Here is an 11,724-nt window from a genome sequence, read left to right on the forward strand (position 1 = left end):
TACCTGTAACTGGCAAGTGGCTTTCTCATGCTGGGTGTGGCTGCTCAGCCCTCCAGGGAGGAACTTCAGAGGCGGTACTGAACTTGGCCCAGCACTCTCTCCTGCCCTCTTTCCCACGGGTGTTCCTGCCGCCACCTGATTTCCATCACCCAGGCACAAGACCTGGCCCCTGCTTCTCACAGATTCCATCTAATGGCTACTGAATCCTGTACTTTTAACCACTTGCCTGGGGTCTTGTCATTTCTCACTGGTGTCATCTGTCTCTAAAGAGGTCTGCTTGGTTTCTTGTCTTGCCTTTCTCTATCCTTGACTCATCGCCCCAGTCAGCTCCCTCCTCCTGCCTGCCACCAGCGCTGTTCTCTCAAGGACAGTCCCAATTCCTCGGCGTGGCCTGTGAGCTTCTTCATGTTCTGCCCTGACTTGGAACTTCCTTTCCAGGCTCACACTCCTCCCTGCCTCCTAGCTCATCCAAATGCTTTATTTACATCCTGATGCTCCTGCAGGTAAACCATGTCCTCCTCCCATTTTACTTGGCGTTGGCCACGGTACCCTACCAGGCTGTCCCACACAGGCTGTCCTACACCAAATATCCCACTCTGGGTGTCCCAGGCTCGACTGTCCCACACCGGGCTGTCCCCTACCAGACTGTGTCACACCAAGCCATCTCACACTGGGTTGCCCCATACTGGACTGTCTCACACTAGGCTGTCCCACACTGGGATCTCCTACACTTCACTGTCCCACCCAGGGCAGTCCCTCACTGGACCATACCCATGGTACCCACACTTGACTGTACCACTCTGGGCTCAGGTGTCTGGCAGCTCTCAGTCATTCTGAACCTCATTTGTTTGGTCTTCCTTAGACCCTGTACTGAAATGTAAGCTCCATTTGGGCAAGGAGTCTCAGTTTTATTCATAAATTAATTCCCTTAAAACAGAGCAACACTTAGCCCATAGAGGGTGCTCAATAAATATTTGCAGAAGGAACGAATTTGAAAGGGTTTTTCTTCGTACTCCATTACAGTCCCTAACAACCTTCCCTATCAGTAAGTTTTCCCTCTGTTCAAATTAAATTCTTCTGCTACAAAGCAAGCATTTCCTTGTCTGGGTTTTTGATGCATCTGGCAAGCCAATTAGGTTTCCGTTGCCATTAAGAACAGTAACCTGGATTCAAAGGATTCAGGGAGTCTTTGCTGACACTTTTTTTCTCATCTACTCTGAGTAATCTTCATTTCTTGAATATTTCTTCAGAAACTTTTTACTATTTTCATAGACTATTCTGGAAAAGGCCCACATTAGGCAGGCAGTTTTTGATGTTTATAAAACAGTACAAGGTTTGGGCTCTTCTTTTTTAAAACCTACAGGGTTCTGGAAAGCAGCTTGAAAGGAAAGCCTGGTGCTCAAGTGGGTTCATGGTGTGCTTTGGTCTGGGAAAGTCTGTGAACCAGAATGCCTGTGGTTTTGGGTCTATTTCTAATGGAAATCATCAGGGAATAAAGTGGCTTCATCCCCCCCATTTGGTGGAAAGCTCTTTGTTGGCAAATGCAGCTTGTCCTCTCAATGCTGGCTCAAGACCAGGACTCTGTCTCCTGAGAGAGGATTGTCCTCATAAATGCTGAAACTAAACAAGAGATGGCAACACCTCATCCCCTTTTTCTCCCCTGCCCATCCTCCTGGAAGTGCCCACGAATGGGAACAGGTCAGGGCAGAGAGAAGGCATGAGGGGGTAGCACTTTACTCTGGAGGAAATACTCCCTCAAAACAGTGTCCAAGACTTAAGATGCTTCAAGAGCTGGGGCCCTGAGCTACTTTGTTGGAGCTTGTTGAGACTCTCAGGTGGCATTGGTATGGAAACAGTGCTAGAGCTCACTTGTGCTATGTACGCATGGTGGCAATGAAGGGGTGTCAGGGTGGCCAAAACTCTACTGGACTCCTAAACTGTCTCCTTCTCTCTTGCTCTATCTCTTGGATATCCACTTCCATTCTAAGCCTGAATAATCTTTCTAAAGCAGAAACCCAACCAAGACCTGTCTCTGCTTCATATCCGTCAATACTTCTCATGACGCACAGACTCAAGCCTGTGCTCTATGGCACTTTATGACCAGCCTGGTCTCTCCCTCCCTGGCTTCACTTCTGCCCTCAGCCTACTGCAGACATGGGTCTCCAAGGTCCTCAGAGTCTGCAAGCTCCTGCTTTTCCTGCCCAGCCCCCTTCCTCACCTTCCTCATTTGTTTCTCATGTCCCACGTCCTCCTATTTTCCCTTACTGGACTAAACTCTCTACATCCTTTCAGACAACATCTATGGGTCTTTAACTTCCCACCCTTCTATCTCTTCAGTGTCGGCAAGAAGTGTTTGTTCATTTATAAGCGTTTACTTTTTTTTTTTTTAAGATTTTATTCATTTGACTGATTGCCTACTGCATGCCAGGTGTTAGAAATAGAGCCAAGGCAAAGACTCAGCCTTCACCCTCAAGGAACACACAGACTGGATTCCCAAGTGTCATGCTCCTAGTTCATGAACTGCAAAGAGTGAGAAACCGTCCCTTGTATGCAGCAAGCACTTAATCATTACATGATGAATTTTGTTTAAAGGTTAAAAATGAAACATGAGCTTTTAGAGTCATAGGAATATGCCATCAATCATATATCAAAGCACGATATTCCCTTTATGGTGAACATAAATGCCAGTGTTATTACATGTATTTATTAGCATAATATGCTGTTTTGCCAGCATTTCAGGTCTAGTGGGAACACAAATGGAACTTTTCTCCAGGATGAACATTTCACCATGCCCTGCAGAAAGCCTCCCATTCCGGGCTCAGAGGAAACACTGAAAGTTTGGAATTTATGTTTAGCATTGCCCTAATGGTATGCCATGGTTGCTATGGAAATGATGGTGTTGTTTATTATTAAATGAAGAGCAACAATGAGTCCAATAAAATAAATCTATAATATTGATGTTGAACAATCTTGAGATGTGGTTATTTTGTTTTTTCTTCTGCATTAGTCAGAAGCAGATTGAAAAATGCCTTCCCATTAGTGGAAGGGCACACTGCATTTGTGTATCTGCTGGCCCCGTGAGGTAATTCATTTCTGATAATAAAAAGGAGCATTACCCAATTCAAACTTTTATTATGCAGGTGTACTGGGCAATCATAAAATGCACCTAAGCAAATAATTTATTGACTGTATGATAATGAGGGATCATGCCTAAGCTGCTGGAAAGTTCTCCTCAGTCCACAGAGACTGATAGGCAGAATTGATCACTTTCAGGGTGTATGTGCTAACATGGGAAATGATCAGTTCAGCAGTCTGTGTGTTTCCATTGATATCTAATAGAAATTTTGTTGCAGTTATACTTGGTGGGAGATCAAATCTCAATTTAAAAAAAATTTCTGTCAACAGCCTTTTGTCAAGCTCGGTAAGAAGAGTGACAAAGGCTGAAGAGATTCAGGGTTGCTAAAATGGCACCCAGTGGCTCTCAGAAAACTGGGAGGGATGCTCACTGACCTCACACAGGCCACTGGAAAAGATTTGAGGACCAAATAAAATGGTTGGATTTGAATGGCATGGCCCAGCTCTGCAGAAAAGCAACTCATTTAGTTTTGGCTTTAATCTGTGGAGAGAAATGCTCTGTATCCAGTGATAATAGTGCAAAACATATTCTGATCTTTTCAATAGCCCAATTTTTGGCAGGCCTTCCCAATTTGGGGGACCAATTTCTCCAAATAGAACAAGAGGGTAGAGAGTTTCTGTCGATACACAACTTGATGGCTTTAAACAACAACTATTTTATTGTTCACTATTATGTAGGTCAGGGACTTGGGGAGGGCAGGTAGGGAAAGGGTGATAGCTCATCTCTGCTCTGTGCATTGCCAGGTGGGCTTCTTGACTGGGGATGGAGGAGCCAAGATGGCCCCACTCACACAGCTAGGGTTTTGGTAATGACTGTCAGCTGGGGTGCCTCGGTTCTCCTCCCTGTGTCCTTTTTCCTTCTGCAGGGTTTCTTGCTCCCCATGGCCTCCCAGTCTGTCAGGATGTTGGACTTCATTACTTGGCAAGAGGACATAAAAGGAAGGTGCCATGCCTCTTCACACCTAGCCTCCAAGGCCCCACAACTTCCCTTCTGTCACATTCTTTTGGTCAGTGAAAGTCAAAGGGCCAACAGAGGCTCAGGGAGAAGGGGAATAAACCCCACCTCTTGGGAGAGAGAGCAGCACATTCACACTGTGAAGAGCATGAGGAATGGGAGGGACTGATGTGGTGATCTACCATGGGTGGTGAGACTATAATCACTTTTGAATGTTCAGCCAGCCTTGGAAGTCATTGCTGTGCCTTTTTATCTCTGAGCCCTGAAGTTAGAGAAACTGAGCCCAAGCATGTTGCCTGTTCCCCAGCAACCCCACTGTCCAAAGTTTGGTTGTCACATATGCTATGGACACCTGGATAAGCCAATATGCTAACAAGGTGATGCCATGGAGCGGTCAAGGTCCTCACTGATCTTCTGGCTTCCACACTCATTTGTCTGGTTTAAAGGTATCTCTGAAAGAGGCAACTGATTAAAAACAAACTTACATTATTGAAGCCAAACAATAATGGAGCTGAAGTCAGTGTCTTAATATCTTCCAGAAAGACTCTAGGGAACTGTCTTGCTGTGTAAATATTGAGGCATTGTTTCATCACCTTGTGTTGGACAAACCCATGTCATTTTTTTTTAAAACCTTAAAAAATTATTATTAGTTTCCTTTAGGCAAACTGTTTATTTTAGCCCTACTATCATTTCTCAGTATCACTCCTTCTTATTGCCAATGAATGACCCTGGGAGATCTTCCATGGTTGCCTACCAACAAGCTAGCTGAAGCCAGGAGCTACCTGAGTCCCTAGCAGGAGGGGATGATGTTGCACCCACAATCAACTTTCCAAAGGACAAGGGACGCTGCGAGTTCAAGGTACTAGAATTGAGGACTTGTGCATCATTTAATTCCTTTGCCAATGAGTCCCAGGCAGCAGTAAGTAATGTCTTTAGGTGTTTTCCAGACCTTGCCAGACAGAAATACTGGTCTGTTCTTACAGCTAAGATAATCAGCTGTTTCTCCTAACCAAGATTGCTATGGAAAACAGAATACATTGGAGTATGTGCAAATTTGTAGGAACATTTTGACTTCTTTAGGGCTGTTTATTTTCATGACCAAGCCTATGCATACACACATATGTTTAGACAAAGAATGAAACTCAGTAGATGCCACAGATCTTGACCCCTGGGCCAAGGAGTGAATATGTGACCTGGCTTAGTAGAGAGCATTGTCCCCCAGCAAGAGTAATTCCAAGGAGAAGTCATGTGACTAACGTGGAGCAGATCAGTCTTGACACTGGAAAAAAAGAAGCTCTGACTTACTGTGGGGTTGCTGGTGGATCCTTTTCCAGTCTTACGAAGAAGGTCCCATGTCTACAGTAGGAGACAACAAGGACAATATACAAAAAGGAAAGAGACAGCAGAGATGAGAGATGGCAGAGAAAAAGTTGGTGTCAGGACTAAGACCCCAGTTGTTGTCCTGTAGATCCTGAGTCATGAAGGTCTTTCGGTTCTGTAAGCCATTTATAAATGCACCTTTCCTTGCTACAAAAACCAATACCTTCCCTTTGTGCTTGCTAACCCAATTTTACTAATCTACCAGGTTTTGTCAACCTTTCACTGTATCTATATGGAATTGTTATGTTTCAAAGAACACTGTTGACTCTTAGGTTTTTATTTCCACTCCATAAGGAAGCACATAATGGCTGCATAATATTGTGATTATCCTTTGTAATATTGCCATAGAGAAATATAAAGACTGTGTAGGCTTAATAGATTATTAACTCATCCATATAAAGTTGAAGTATGTATAAATAAAATATATATAATGCAAATATCTTCTGGCTTGATATCTCCTGTTGCTGATTGCATTTTAGCCGGAGCAATATCTCCCATCCCATGTGTCCTTCTACAATGTGATCTTGACACTTCCTCTATCAAGATGGGCAGTCCGTGTTCCCTTCCTTTGGACCTGAGCAACCTTGTGTCTCATTAGTAATGGATAGAAAGCGGCAGAAGTGAGGCAGTGTGACTTCTGAGGCTAGGTCATAAAATCAATGTCGCTCTTGCCTTGTTAGCTGGGACACTTTTTTTTTGAGCACTGACCCACCGTGAAGTAAGTCTGAATACCCTGAAGCCACCATACTGTGAGGAGACTCAGGTCAATGGAGAGACCATGTGTGGGTCCTTGAGTTGATAGTTCAAGAGATGATCCCAGATGGAAATCAGCATCAATTACCAGACACATGGATGAAGACCCATTGTGATGATGCCAAGCCCCATCAAGTCAACCTCAGCATTTTATTTCTGGGAGGTCTGCAAAGGGTCTCTCACATGTACTCACAAACTGGTCTCTGCCTGCTGTCTCTGCTGTTGTCACACGATCCATCCTTGTCACTGTCTTTCTTCTCTTGTTTGTGATGCTGCCTGAGATTCCCCATCCCTGCCTCTGCCTTCCCTCCACTCTCATTTCAAAGTCCTTGTCGAAGAAGAATGATTCTAAAGCTTCTAGTACTTGGTAATTCCAAGGCTGGTGAAGGCTCAGTGTTGGGCATGAAGAGACCTGTGTCTCTAATTTTAGTCACACTTTGTCACCTGGGCTCCAGAGCAGCTCAGGGTGACACAAAGCCCCTCTTTATTAGTTTCACACCAGACCTGGTCGCCATTACTTCTTCAATAGCCCTTACAGAGTATTTACTATGGGGTAGGACTATTCTAACCACTTCAAGAATATTAACTTACTTAACCTTCAGAATAGCTCCATGAGTTTTGTGGTTTTATTTTAACAGGTGAAGATACTGAGTTGGAGTAATTTCCCCAGGGTCACTCAGCCTGGAAGTCATGGAACCAGGGTTCAAATCCAGGCAGTTTACTCACAAGTCCATGCTTTTTTTTTTTTTTAAGATTTATTCATTTATTTGAAAGAGAGAGCGAGAGAGTGTACGTGAGTGGGGGGAGGGACAGAGGGGTAGGGAAAGAGAATCTCAAGCAGACTCCCTGCTGAGTGTGGAGCCTGATGTGGGGCTCAATCTCATGATCCTGAGATCATCACCTGAGCCAAAACCAAGAGTCGGACACTTAACCAACTGAGCCAAAAGCCCATGCTTTTAACCATGGTCTCTTATGGGTCCTTAGTGGCTCACATCCAGTCAATGTGGCCAGGGAGAGAACAGAGGCCACAATATCTCCTTGTTTCTCTTATCCCTCCTTCCCAGTTGTCTTGCTGGTTGATCAATGTGTGTATAGTGTGAGTGTGCGCACATGTGCATTTGTGTGCTTGTGTACCTATGTTTTTCTCTACCGTGTATACATGAAAGCCAATCATGGCTTGCCTGAGTCTACAGATGAAGGTAAGAGCAGCCAATATTTGTTAGAAGAGATAAACAAGCCCTACCCCAGCCAACCTTAAAGTCATCTGGGTTTTTAAGAGCTTTCCAGGCCCTTTGATGAAACCTATCAGGCCAGACTAATGATACCGCTGTTTGCCATTCATTCTCATTGGGTTTAATGAAGATAAAGGGGCTCTCTTTACGTGTCCAGTTGAGCTTAACAAATTAACCAGGCTGCCAAAAGGGTACATGCGAATAGAATGTTTGTCCTCATAATGTTCATTAGGAGGGAGAAAGTTAACTAACCTTTTTTGCTGTGTTTCTTTTCCTAGGGCCCAGTGAAAGCTGCAAAGCTGAAACATCATCTCTAATCTTATTTCCGATAGGCCCTTTCCCTAACTTCTCCTTTTATGATCTTTCCACAGCTGTTATATTGAATCAGTATCATTATGTGTTTAAAAAAATATTGTGCTCTGTGTCTCAGAGCTAACTACCAGAACTAAATATTCTGGCCCTTTTTGGAAGATGACAGGCTATCAGAGATCTGGAAAGGGTGGCGAGATTGTTTGCTTCTTGTGTCCCCTCGAGACAGCTCTTCCTGAACGAAGCAGAAGCTGCAGTTCTCAGATTTTTGCTCTAGGTTCATGGTATGGCAATGAACAACTCTCTAGGGCAGATTGCAAAAATGGCCCCCAATTCCTCCCTTTCCTGAACGCATGCCTCTTTGCAATGTTAACTTCGTCCCTCTCCTCATTAAGAGGTGGAGACTGTACTTCACCCCTTGAAGCTGGGCTCAGACATGGGCTTTGTTTTGTTCCATGGGGCATTAGCAGAGGCTTGAAGGGAACTTGTGCTGTGGGGTTTGCTCTCTCTTGCTGCTTCTGGAATCTGAGACCCCTGTGTTACCTGACTTAAGCTAGCAGCTGAGCCAAGTACATCCGACTCAGGTAAACCAAGTCCCTGTTGAGTTAGCGATTTGTAAGCTCAGACTATCAAAACTGGGAAGGGCCACCTGGGTGGCTCAGTTGGTTAAGCAGCCAACTCTTGGTTTTGGTTGTGATCTCAGGGTCCTGGGTACAAGCCCTGCATAGGGCTCTGCACTCAGCAGGGAGTCTGCTTGAGATTCTCTCTCTCCCCCGGCCCTCACCCCCTCTAAATAAATAAGTAAATCTTAAAAACAAAACAAAACAAAACAAAAAAAACAAAAAAAAAAAACAACCCTAGGGATAATTCCCGTTTGAAAAATCAGTTATATAACATGTTACCATATTCATGAATGTCTAGCAGACTGAATAAAAGTAATTTAATATAATTGACAGTGTTATCATTTGGGTTCTTTTTTTAAAAAATATTTTATTTATTTATTTGACAGAGAGAGACAGAGAGCACACGCACAAGCAGGGGGAGTGGGGGAGGGAGAAGTAGGCTACCCACAGAGCAGGGAGCCCGACGTGGGGTTCGATCCCAGGACCCCAGTATCATGACCTGAGCCAAAGGCGGATGCTTAACTGACTGAGCCACCCAGGCTCCCCTAACATATCGTTCATTTTCCCCAACTACCTGCCTCCATCAGTGTCCAGATACAATAAGTTGGTTACAAAACAAAGAACAAAAAACCAACGGGACAGTCAGGGCAAAGGTGAAATAAGTCATCTAGGACCAAAGGGGTTTTAGCTGTTCACTGAGTAGCTCTGCTCTATTTAATAGGCAAGGAAATTCAGAAGTCTGAAGAACACTGGGGTAAAAAAAAAAAATTACAATTAAAAAACAAACCTACAAAGAACAAAAACATTCATCAGAACAGGCTTGAATCCAACTTCCATGATGCTGAGAGAGGCCATCCAGACCAAACCCACCCCGCACACATCATTGTCTCACATATTGATCAGATATTTTGTGTGGAACTGATTTAATGTTTATAAAACTTCTAAAAACCCTGGGATTATAGACATTAGGGAAGTGTCACTCAGCTAGTGCAAAAGCTCAATACAAAAGAAAAATAAAAGAAAGGAGATGTTGCTCACAGTTTGGATGCTCCCATTTGCAGCATCCCACATGATGGGACACAGGACAAAGAAGGGAAGTCATGTGTTTTCAACCATTTCCTTCTAGTCCCACCACCTTGTCTAGATAGGATGGGAGAGCAGCTCTTAACCGTGGTTTTACAAATGTGTTTCTGGATTTTGTAGCTGTCAGTACGCTTCCCAGTTAGACCACACTATTTTGATATTCAAAAAGATGTAGCTCATTTTGCAAACTTTGTAAGTTTGGAAATTATTTCCGGATAAGAATTTTTTAAAATGTCCCTCCATGGCAAATACCTTAAGATATTCATTATAATCAGTAGTTTATTGAGAGCCTATTAAGTACCCACTACTGACTGGACACCATTGCAGATAATAATAATTAATAAACAATAACACAGCTACTTAGGTAAGGTTGATCCCTTTAAGAAGCTGATATTCTTTATACTATAAATTTTTTTTTTAGATTCACTATCAGTGATAAATATTTTCAACATAGAGATTTGATCTTAGCTGTGTGGCTTTAAGTTATCACCATATCATGAGCCAAAATTCTGCTCAAGGACTTTGCTTTTTTCCGAGGAGCAGTTATAAGAAAGCATCTCCAAATACTTTCCCTTGCCAGATCTTCAAGCCCTTGATGCTTTCGTCTCTGGAAACTGGACTTGGTTTGGAGCTAGATTTTTGTCACTGCTGTTTTTTCTCTCTTCTCTGGAATTTCAAAACTTCTATGCAAGGAAGCTCAATGCCTCTATGGGCTTTATAATCCATTAAAAATCCTCTTTCATTATCTCACTTATTATCTGCAATTACATGGCACTGAAACAGTAGAAGTTCCTCTCTTTACCATGATAGGCTAATTTTGATGATTAACCGAGGAACTGTTACATTTTATGTCAATGCTCCACTGGCATTATGGAATTAGAATTCACAGCTCTGATTGGGGAGAATTCTAAAGAGACCGAAGGGTTTGGGTGAAAATAAGGCAGGCGTGTCTTTACTTCTAAAGTATCTGGGACTTAGATGCTCTAAACATTGACCTTAAAATCTGGCATCTGAATGACTTTTCTGGAGATTTCAAAATGAATCTTGTGTGCTTTCCAGCCTCTAATGGATTCTGTAGTGGAAACACGATAGAAAGCCAACTTGCACAGTGCTTCATCGCTGAAAACTATATTGAAGCTCACACTGTAAGTCGTATAATAACATGGACCAGAGAGACCGTATCCCTTCCGAGAGAGAACTGTTTAAATGCATGAGGCTCCAGGCAGATGGAAAACGGGACATGGAACATATGGAAATCAGTGCTGTTTTTCTTAAAGCTCCTCAGGTAGGTTGCTTCAGGGGTATTCATTGAATGAACCGTGTGAAGAGGGATTTAAACATCAACGAGTGGTCAGAGAAGAGAGTCTTACAGTGCTTTTCTACTGAGATTTTTATGATTTTTACTTTTAGCTCTTGAACCCCAGTTCCCATTTTCAGTCCATGGCCCACATCCATCATTGGAGGAAAACAAAATTATGTTTCCCATGAAGATTTCTCATGGTCAGCTGTGGCAGACACTCTCCAATTCCCCACCCCGCTCCTCCCCTCAGCATCCCCACCCCCCTGGAAGGACCTGTGACTCTCAAGTCATGTCAGGGAGTTAGCCTTCTGGGAGCAGCTTCTGGCCAAGGATGTATGCAAGCCAGAGGGTCAATGCCCCATTTTCTCACAGCTTGGGTGGGACTGCTCTGAGGTATGTTTTATACAGTGAGCTCCCCAACGGGATTAAACCCCAGTTGCCCAGAGTGGAAGTCTATTCATTACCTCACTCAGTATTGTCTCCTTGCCTCCTTGGTCTCACTTCCCTACTCTGCTACAGGAACTTCCTAGGGGCAGCACCCAAACAAACTCATACTCCTGTGTCAGGGTCTGCCACTAGAAGAACCCAACTAAAGACATAGCCTTTACAAAGAGACACTTAACTTTATCTATCACTCATTCACCATACTTTTTTTGCAAACCCACCGAGTGTGAGGTACAATGCTGGGAGCTGAGAAATGAAAGAGGAGAGGCCTGGACCTTCCTATTTCTTAGAAGTGGCTTAAGACAAGACATCATAAAGAGAGGCATGTGAATTCTCCAAGTTCTTCAGCCTAACAGTTCCTCCAGGAGGCCCCAGAATGATCCCCCTGTGCCCTCTAAACAGATCATGAATAGGAAGTTGTTACACAACTTTGTTGACTTTTTCTCTGCCCACTGCTTTTTCTCAGTCTTATCTCTGTGTCTCTATTCACTTTTCTTTTTAACTGAAGTC

This window comes from Neomonachus schauinslandi, chromosome 10 (assembly GCF_002201575.2).
Source record: "Neomonachus schauinslandi chromosome 10, ASM220157v2, whole genome shotgun sequence".
NCBI classification, from domain to species: Eukaryota; Metazoa; Chordata; class Mammalia; order Carnivora; family Phocidae; genus Neomonachus; species Neomonachus schauinslandi.